Genomic DNA, 10,194 nt, shown 5'->3' on the forward strand with positions numbered 1-10,194 from the left:
AAACCTACTCCACAGTACTTAACAACAGCAAGATAATCCTGATGAATCTCTTCATCGCTGTCATATTCTTTTGACTATCTGTATGAATGGACAGCTCATACATCAATGTAATTGTTTTATGTTTCTATTTCATTTAAACCATGAACTACTGGAAGGTAACTTCTGCACCTTATTACTCATTGAATCTCTAGATGCTTTCTCAGTATATAAAGTTAAGGTAGTTTCTCCTTAAATATATATTTTAATACGTAAATTAATTAATCATTTAAGTTAAAAAAATGTAAGCCTTCCTGGAAATTCCCATCCTTCTTCTCTGCTTCAATCATTGCTGTGAACATAATAAACAATACAAAATAATAGTAGACAATAATCCAACTAAAATCAAACCCACTATGGTGAATCAATTCTGGCCATAGTGACCCTATAAGACAGAATAGAAATGTCCTGATAGGGTTAGGGTTTGTTGTTGTTGTTGTTAAGTGCCATAGAGTCTGTTACCACTCATAGTGACCGTGTATAGGGTTTCCAAGGAACAGCTGGTAAGTTTGAACTGTGAGCTTGTGGTTCACAGTCCAGTACTGATTCTACAGTGCCAGATTTACAGAGCTGTAAATCTGTGTGGAGGTTGACTGCCATATCTTTCTCCTTTGGTGGTGTTGGTGGGTTAGAACCACTAATCTTCTGGTTAGCAAACAAGTGCTTTAACCATGGAGACACTGAAGTTCCCATAGAAGATAATATCTTTTGTTAATCATTACTATAGTTTAACTTTCAAGAAAATGCCAATGTATAAAGTAAAGCACCCAAGGAGTTTCTGATTGTAAATATGTGTCAAATTCAAACTGTATCAAGAAAAGAAAATACTTAAAAGTCTAAGAGAAAGGAAAAGTTTGCTATTGCCATAAGGTTTGAGCAAATCAATGAGGCTCTGAATGAGTATATGACACACAGTATGTCTGATTTATTGGTAAATTGAATAAAAGTGAGGACAAACAGGACATTTAGAGACATTTAACTGATGCTCTTCTCAAATCTCATTAGTCTCCTCACTCAGCACTGTACTCTGAATAACAATACACCATATTATTTACAAAAAGTTTGTCCTCATAAATAATATGCAAACACATAGCAGGCAGAAATGGTGACATTATGTAAAAACTTTCTGGCATAGTACACCCATGTCTTGTAACATTTTCAAAAGTGAATTTCAGTCTCATTTACTACATTCATTAATCCTAAAATGTTTTGTTTGATCATAGTTTTATAGAAAAGGTAGATACCTTGGTCAAGATGTCATAGATTGAATTGGGTTGTCCCTAGTAATCAGAAAACAAACAAGGGAAATCTTGCTTCTATCAGAACCCAGGAGCTGTGGAGGAACTGGTCTTCACCCAGGTGCATGGAGCTTGCATAGCCCAGACACACTTGGGGGTCATGACCCACGTGTGCCCCAGTCCCAAGGTGCCAGCCCCTGTGAAATCAGGCTGCAGGATGTTGTGGATGTGGTTGTGTCATGCTGTCTCCCCAAGGCGCCCTGGGAGGTCAGTCAGATCTCTCTTGTCCTGTTTGAATGAGGAACAAGCAACTCCTGTGTGCCTATGGCACTCAGAACTGTCCCGTGGCAGCCATAATAGTGGACGGTTTCACCAACTCAAGTGTTGCAGACAGCCATGTGACAGGGCAGAATGCTCACAGTTGTGGTGGGCTGACCTCGCCCGCCTGAATGACTTCCCCGGCCTAGAGCACACAGACTCATGCACATTCTAGACTAAGGCTAGCCACACTGTGGAGGACTGTTTATGTGGTAGGAAAAGTAATTAATTCCTGCATTGGAGAAAGTAGTTTGAAAAGCAGGGAAGGAGTGCTTCTGAGAAAGGGCCTGCTTTAGATATTTGAGGATAGACTCAATATAAAGACTTAACATTAAATTTGTTGGGCAAGAAGACAAAATGAAACTGAAGTCGATATTATGTAAAAAAATGTTGTCTATGAAAAAAACTTGTGAGGGTTGTGTGGTGCAAACAAATATATACCATGTGTATTATTTGCATACAAATATGGTAATTGAACAAATCAAACTAGGAAGAAGTGGAACCTAGTGCTCCTTGGAAGGAAAGATGGCGAAACTTCCCTTATGTACTTTAGATACGTTTTCAGGAGGGTCCAGTTCCTGGAGAAGGACATCATGCTTGGGAAAGTGGAGGATCATTGACAAAGAGGAAGACCCTGAACGAGATGGATTGGTACATTGCCTGGAATAAATACATACCATGTGCAGATGGTGCAGAACCTATCAATGTTTTATTCTCGTGTGTGGGATCGTTATATGTCAAAACTGACTTGCAGGCACCTAAAAACAACATGGTATTTTCAGTAACCTTATATGTATGTGAAAGTTGGACAGTGAATAAGGAAGACTGTAGAAGACTTGCTTGCATTTGAGTTATGGAGTTGGAGGAGAATATTGAAAGTGCCATGGACTGCCAAAAGAACCAACAGATCTGTATTGGAAGATGTACAGCCAAAGTGTTCCTTGGGAGCCAGTATGACCAAACTTCATCTTTCATACTTCAGACATATTATCAGGAAAGACCAGTCATTGAAGAAAGATATCAAGTTTGGCAAGTGGAGGGTTGGAGTAAAAGAGGAAGACCCCAACTAGATGGATTGGCACAGTGGCATAAGTGATGGGCTCCAATGTAACAACGATTGTGAAGTCGGCTCAGGACTGGGCAGTGTTTGATTCTGTTGTGCATTGGGTTGCTTTGAGTCGATACTAACTTGATGGCACCTAACAACAACAACAACAACAAGCTGTATTTAAAGCAAAACAGTGGAATGACAGTGTAAGACTTCAGGAAAAGTCTAGATGCTCCCCTTCTAATCATACTTCTACCACTATACTCTTCTTATATAGAATTTTATGGGGTTGCCGCTAATTAATTGTTTAGTAGATATTTGTGGAATTTTGTGTTAAGGAGGTAGTAAAGGAAGAAAGGGAGAAGGGAATAACAGCAAGAAAAAGTATAATAGGAGGAATATTTTACAAAGAAAATACAAATTCACTAAGTTAGGTATGAGAAAATAAAATCTGTTTAAATGTTTACATTTCATTTTGTAATTTCATTCATTATTTTTTCATGTATTTATTAAGAAAGTGTTTAAGGAGTTAAGGTAGCATAGTGGTTATGAATCGGGCTGCCAACCTCCAGGTCAGCAGTTTGAAACTACCAGCTGTTCCGCGGGACACAGATGAGACTTTCTGCTCCTGTAAAGATTTACAGCCTCAGAAACCCTGTACAGGGTCACTATGGGTCAGAATCGACTCAACGGTACTTAACAACAACAAGAACCTTATTCACAGATGATGCTTATTAAGTTTAACTTTTGCTTCTACTGGAACAACTGAAAGACTCTATTTCCAAGTACTCATTGATGCTGGATAGTATCAAATGATTGATTTCTGCCTGATAAAATGGGAGCAGAAATGATGCTTGCATCTTTCAGACTTTACTGAATAGAAAATGTGTAACCACAGTTCCTCGCTTTTCCCACTCTCCATTTTATAAGCATAATGCATAAGCATTACCTGACAAAGGAATTGGAAATAATAGCATCTTTTTTGTCTTCATAAATGTATTTTAAAGAGCTCAGGGAGCAGGGTCAGCAGCTCAAAACTACCAGTCATTCCACGGGAGAAAGATGAGACTTTCTGCTCCCATAAAGATTTACAGCCTTGGAAACCCTACTCTATGGCATACCACCACCATAAATGTCTTTCATGATTCCTGGTCATATTAAAGCATTTTCTCTAGGGCAGTGTAAACTAATTGCTGTTCACACTGACTTTGTGGTCCACTGAGGATCCTTCAACACCACACCAGGGCTCCCACTCACTTATCTTAAAGGCAAAATATCGTAGTTTATCATGAGATTATCAAAAACACATTTAAAGTTAGCAATAATCAAAACTCATTATTTTCCTTATCTTCTTGCTTTCTTATATAGGATTAATCATGTAAAATGCTAATTTGAAATGACAGAATCTACTGATTCCAGCGCCCCTTTCATACAAACATCTATAAATGAACAGCTATTGCACTAGAAAAATATGTCAAATGTGATTATTTACAGTTGTAGTCAAGTGCTATGAAGTCGGTTCTGATTCAGTGTCCCTATATAGGACTTCTGGTGTGGCATTGCTGGTTAATGTGGTCAACTGCAACGTCTGTGTGGGCTGTTAAGGTCGGCAGTTCTAACTCACCAGCTGTTCTTTGGAAACCCTGTACAGGGTCGCTATGAGTGGAATCCCCACTCGATGGCACTTAACCACGAACAGCGACTGGTGAGCGTAAATTGCCGACGTTTCCATACTATTCTTTGTTTTCCTTTGCACCTGATTTGAGAGTTACTGTTTGATATCTGGCAGACACTGTCAGAGCTACTGGAGAAAAAGCAATAAACTGAAATATTCAAGAGTCCTCTTCTCGAGAATTTATGTTCTGATGGAATAACAGATTATTTTTATTATTATTGTCAAGATACAAACCAACCATTTTTGTTGATCTGTTAAGTATCCATGGATTTGATTCTGACTCATAACGACCCTTGTAGCATTGTAGCGTAGTGGTTATGAATCGGGCTGTGAACCGTAAGGTCAACAGTTCAAAACTACCAGCCGTTCTGTGGGAGAAAGATGAGGCTTTCTGCTCCCATAAAGATTTACAGCCTCGGAAACCCTGTACAGGGTCGCTATGGGTCGGAACCGACTCCATGGCACATAACCAGCCAACCATAATGACCCTGTATAGGATTTCCTAGGAATGGTTGGTGAGTTTGAATCCCTGATCTTCTATGTATCAATCCAGTGCTTATCTTAAAGTACCTCACTAGGACTCCTACTATACCTGTCAATAACAATGCGAGCTCTTAAGTAATTGTGTTCAACAGATAGTTTTGAGTCATTACAGATATTCTCTGCATGGGTCATTTTTTTCCCCTTCAAGTAGCCAATTCTATTAGAGGCAGCGCTAGGATGGAAAGACAGACTTTGTAATTGAAATGCATTAGTTTTGCTATGTCTGAATATGTGTTCATTTGCTCATTTTAGTGCAATAGAAGGCCTAGTGTCTGCTAAAGTGCTGAGCTAGATGTGGTCTTAATGGAGCTATGAGTGAAAGGATTCTAGAAATGCTTTTAGTTGGAAGTACTCAGCTTGTTAAGAGAATTGTTCAATACATTTTTCCAGAAGGGATGATGAATGTTTGTTTATCTGATAGGCTCCTTAAGTAGATAATACTTGAGAAACTTGAACTGAGTATCTTTGTTGTTGCCATATTTTGAGCTATGAAGAAAACACTGTCTAGTGCACCAGAACTCACAAAGTGCTTGGAATCAGAAGATCTGAATATTAATTCTAGTTTAAACAGGAAATGACTGTGTGATCTTGACACCTCTCTGAGAAGTATTTCTCAGTATTTCCAGATTATTGTATGTACTCTTTTGCAGTTTATATAAATTTAATTCCTTGCTTGAAGGTGAGAAGATGGTTAATTTTTGGTACTACTTCTTATAGTTTGCACTATCCTGAACAAGGGGTTTAATCTTCGTTTCCTCATTAGAAAAAAATGAATATAGTCCTATTGCCCTTTTTACATGATATTTGAGGATTAAATAAAATAAGCAAGATAATAGTTATCAAGGTTTAAGTGCTCAAAATACCTGCTAGTATGATTATCCACCTTTTTTTGGATTTAAACAGGAAATTAAGTGAGAAAATGTATAGAAGAGCACATTAAGAATTGTAACCACTTTATAAATGTCAAATATCTGACTACAGAAAACCAAAGCACGAAACTATTAAGTCATGTTTGATTCACTTAGATCTTATGATATTTCAACGGATTATAAATTGCTATTCCTAAATTACTTAGGAATCCTCTCCTGTTCTCTAGTTTCTGTGCTCATAAAACTCCCTTAATGATTTATTAATTTTAATCTTGTATTTATCGAGCTTTTTATTATTTCTCCTTAGATTTGCAGGTAGCATTATAGTCAGTTAAGTTAGGTTGCTGATTAGAGAAAGTAATGACTTTCAGTTTGCTGCAAATGAATCTTGAAAGCTTCAGTGATTACAAATGTCTGACTATAATTGCTTTTATTTCAGAGACTAAGGCAGAAGATTATTGAAGATTACATTTGCTAAAACTGCTTAGCAACAACCTGATGGTTTACAGTGGGCTCAGAGAGAAAATCCACAATCTTTGAATACTGTTGAAGTTCAATGTTCTACAGTTTTAGAACTTAAGCTGTGGAAAAGGTTTAAGGAACAGTTTAGAACCTTCTGCTTTAGGTTTCTGGCCAGAAAGTGAGACCAAAAGACACAGGAGGGTGATTTAAGTAGGAGAACAAAACTATTACGGCAAAAACAAAAAAACTTCACATGAATACCAAGTTAAGACATATCCCAATTGCTTTCTCCAAATGATGAAATGCAGCTCTCTCTCTCAAAGACAGAGACAAAAGTACTGAGACACTAAGAAAAACAAAAGTCATTTTCTGAAAAAATGGAGAGCGTGTATGTAAAGGAACACAAAAGAAAAACAGCACTTTCACCTAATAAAAATCATACAAATTGAATTTTATTTATTATATTTAATATATTCATCATTTAATTTCTTGACTGCAGCTTCCATGAGCACTGATTGTGGATCTAAACAACTGAACCAAAACGTCATTTCCCCCAATATTTTCGTGATGTTATTTATTGATCCAGTTGTGAGAACTTTTGTATTCTTTACATTGAGTTGCAATTCATATTGAAGGTTGGAGCTTTTTAATCTTTATTCATAAGTGCTTCAAGTCTTCATTGCTTTCAGCAAGCAGATTGTGTCATCTGCATATCGCAGGGTATTGATGAGTCTTCCTGCATGCTGATGAGTCTTGCAAGCTGATGCCATGTTGCTCTTCATATAATCTGGTTTCTCAAATTATTTGCTCAGTATATAAATTGAAGAATTACGGTGAGAGTATACAACCCTAACACACACCTTTCTTGATTTTAAACCACTCAGTATCACCTTTTTCTGTTGGATTGACTTCCTCATGGCCTAAATACAATTCCCTCATGGCACAGATAACTGTTCTGGAATTTCCATTTTTCTCAATGTTATCTATAGTTTGTTATGATCTACACAGTCAAATGCCTTTACATAGTCAATAAAGCACAAGATAGCAGCTTTCTGGTATTCTCTCTTTTATAAAAGATCAATCTCATGTTAGCAATGATATCCCATGTTAACGTCTATTGCTGAATTCAGATTGAATTTCTGGCAGCTTCCTGATGATGGATTGCTTTCAACCATTTAAAAATCATATGCTACAAAATTTTACTTGGATGTGATATTAATATTGTTGGATGGTTTTTGCATTCTGTTGGATTGCCTTTGAAATGGGAATGCACATGGATATCTTTCAATCAGGTAATTGTTCAGGTAATTCTTTTCCCATTTTCTTGGCATAGATGAGTGAGTACCTTCAACTTACAGTGATCATATATAGGCTTCAAGGACTGCCAAGTTTTATGGGAGCAGACAGTTCTCATTCTTTTTCCCATGGAGTGGCTGCTGGGTTTGAACTTCTTACCTTGAATTTAGCAGCTCCATGCGTAATTCACAGCACATTCAGGACTCCTTAAACTCTCTAAAAATAAGATATTACTTTAATATTTACTTCAGGATCAAATACCCTGCATAAATGCAAGTGGTACAATGTGGTTGTGAGTGAAAATAGGAAAATCAATCATGAGTGTAGTGCTGTCGGATAAATTATTGGACCGCAAAGTTGATTTGAACCACAAGGTCGGTGGTTCGAACTCGCCAGCCACTCCTTGGAAACCCTAGACAAGGTGTCTATGACTTGGAACCAACTTGACAGCACTGAACACCAACATCATGAGTATAATTAGGTCCTTCCCATGATGTGTAGCATAAAATTCATAAAGGCCAGTTGTATCCACACTTAGGATGCCAGATTTGTTAAGAATCATTTCCAAATGGTATTTATTACCACTAAAAACAGATAATGCTGCTAATGTCTATACTAACCACTACATATGCATAATATTAGCTAATTAATTCCATCACTGAAGTTGATTCTAGCTTTCAATTTAGAGCAACAGACAAGGGGGCTCATTACAGTGAACAAAGTCAGATTATAATCAAGGATCTTCTTCCACTATCAGAACAAAGAATAGCTCCAGAAAAAGACCTCCAAATGTTTACCTGTCCTGGTCTACCTGTCACTGTCAAAGAAATGAACATCCCCTATAAATTTATCCTATCAATTTAAATTCTATGAAACAATTTACAATCGGTATTTCAGGACCTTACCTTTAAATATGAATAGATGGTTCAGCACATATTTTAACACTGTTGAATAAAGCACTGGACCACAAGGTTGATTTGAGCCACAAGCTGGTAAGTTCTAACTCACCAGCTGCTCCTTGGAAACCCTATACAAGGGCTTATGAGTCAGAACCGACTTGAGGGCATTTACCAATGCACAGCACCATCTTGGTCACCCAGCGGCGGTGGGCCTTTTGGTTTTACAGAGTGGGGATGGAGTACTCAATGCCCAGGCACTGGTACGTCTTCTCAAAGACATTGTAGTTGGCATTACAGAAGTTTTTGAGCATCTTCTTCCTTTGGCCAATGCTTATGAGAATATAGTGCTTGTGGGCTTTGTCCTTTTGATGTTTCTGCATGAGTTTTTCATATCTGTGGATCTTGACAATCAAGGCAACAATTCGAGCCTCCAGGGAGCTGGTGTCCTCAGGGTTTGCCACCATCTTGTTCATCAACAACTCTTTTTTGACTTTCAGTTTTTCCTTCTGGTTAGCCATTTCCAAAGACATCAGTTTGATATTTGCTCAATTCCAGGGATGTCCTGGTAGTCTCTGTGCAGTGTGGAAGGGAGTGTATTATCTTCTTGGCTGGGCTGGACTGGTTTCTGGATGGCAAATCCTCAGGCAACCCGGAGGAGGAAACCTCAAGGCTGTAGGCCCCACATATATGAAATGCTGCTAATTTTTATGTGCCAAGCACTACATGTTTTAAAAGTTTAAATAGGTTAACTTCCTAAAGCAATAATATGAGATGCATACTTGTATGATGCGTTTTATAGATGAAACAATAACTATTTTAAGAGCACGTAAGGAGTTGGACTGAAACCTAGGTAATTTGACTCAAGTATATTTGTTACTAACTACTACACTCTATTGGATTATACTGTAGGGATCCGGAAGAACCAATTCTATTTATAAGAACCAAACCAAAACCTATATACTTACTATTACAAATCTCAGAGGTATGACAGAATAAATTATATCTTTGTTGTTGTTGTTAAGTGCCGTCGAGTCGGTTCCGACCCATAGCGACCCTGTACAGGGTTTCCGGGGGTGTAAATCCTTACGGGAGTAGAAAGCCTCATCTTTCTCCCGCGGAGCAGCTGGTAGTTTCAAACCGCTGACCTTAAGGTTAGCAGCCCGATTCGTAACCACTACGCTAATTATATCTTTAACACTAGAAAATAATGCTATACGATAAGACTGCCAAAAAGAAGAGATAAGATTTGGGAATTTAAAAATAAGATATGTCTAATTTAGAAATTAAAAAAAAATGAAAGTACTAGTTGGATTTGAAAGATCAAATAAATCTAGAAATATTCTAGAAGGTGAAAGAAAGGGGGAAAAAATGAAATTAAACTGAGAATAGGAATGTTGTTGCTAAGTTCCTTCAAGTTGGTTCAGATCAGTAGATATGCTCTGTAGGGTTTCTGAGGAGTTTCTGGTGAACTTCTCATCGGCTTTGTGTTTCAAAGTGACTTTGCAATCCAGCACATTAACCACAGCGCCACACCAGGATTCCGAGAATAAGAATGTTGTTCTGCTGTGGAGTCAGTTCGGACTCATAGAGACCTTGTACAGGGTTTCCTAGGCTGTAAATCTTTACGGGAGCAGAAAACCTCATCTTTCTTGCACAGAACAGCTGGTAATTTCGAACTGCTGACCCTGAGGTTAGCAGCCCAATCCGTAACCACTACGCTACCAGAGCTCCTAATAGAACTAACTGTTCAGTATCTGATAAAGAACAGAGAAATTTGAGGGGATGGCGTTTACAAAGAAATATAGCAAGA

At 37.9% G+C, this 10,194-nt stretch overlaps 1 pseudogene; it reads right to left on the reverse strand.

Moving 5' to 3' along the window:
* Positions 1 to 257: 257 nt before the first annotated feature.
* On the reverse strand, positions 258 to 9,069 carry LOC102828457 (annotated as a pseudogene).
* Positions 9,070 to 10,194: the final 1,125 nt, after the last annotated feature.

Source organism: Chrysochloris asiatica, unplaced genomic scaffold (genome assembly GCF_000296735.1).
Source record: "Chrysochloris asiatica unplaced genomic scaffold, ChrAsi1.0 scaffold00003, whole genome shotgun sequence".
In the NCBI taxonomy this organism is placed as follows: Eukaryota; Metazoa; Chordata; class Mammalia; order Afrosoricida; family Chrysochloridae; genus Chrysochloris; species Chrysochloris asiatica.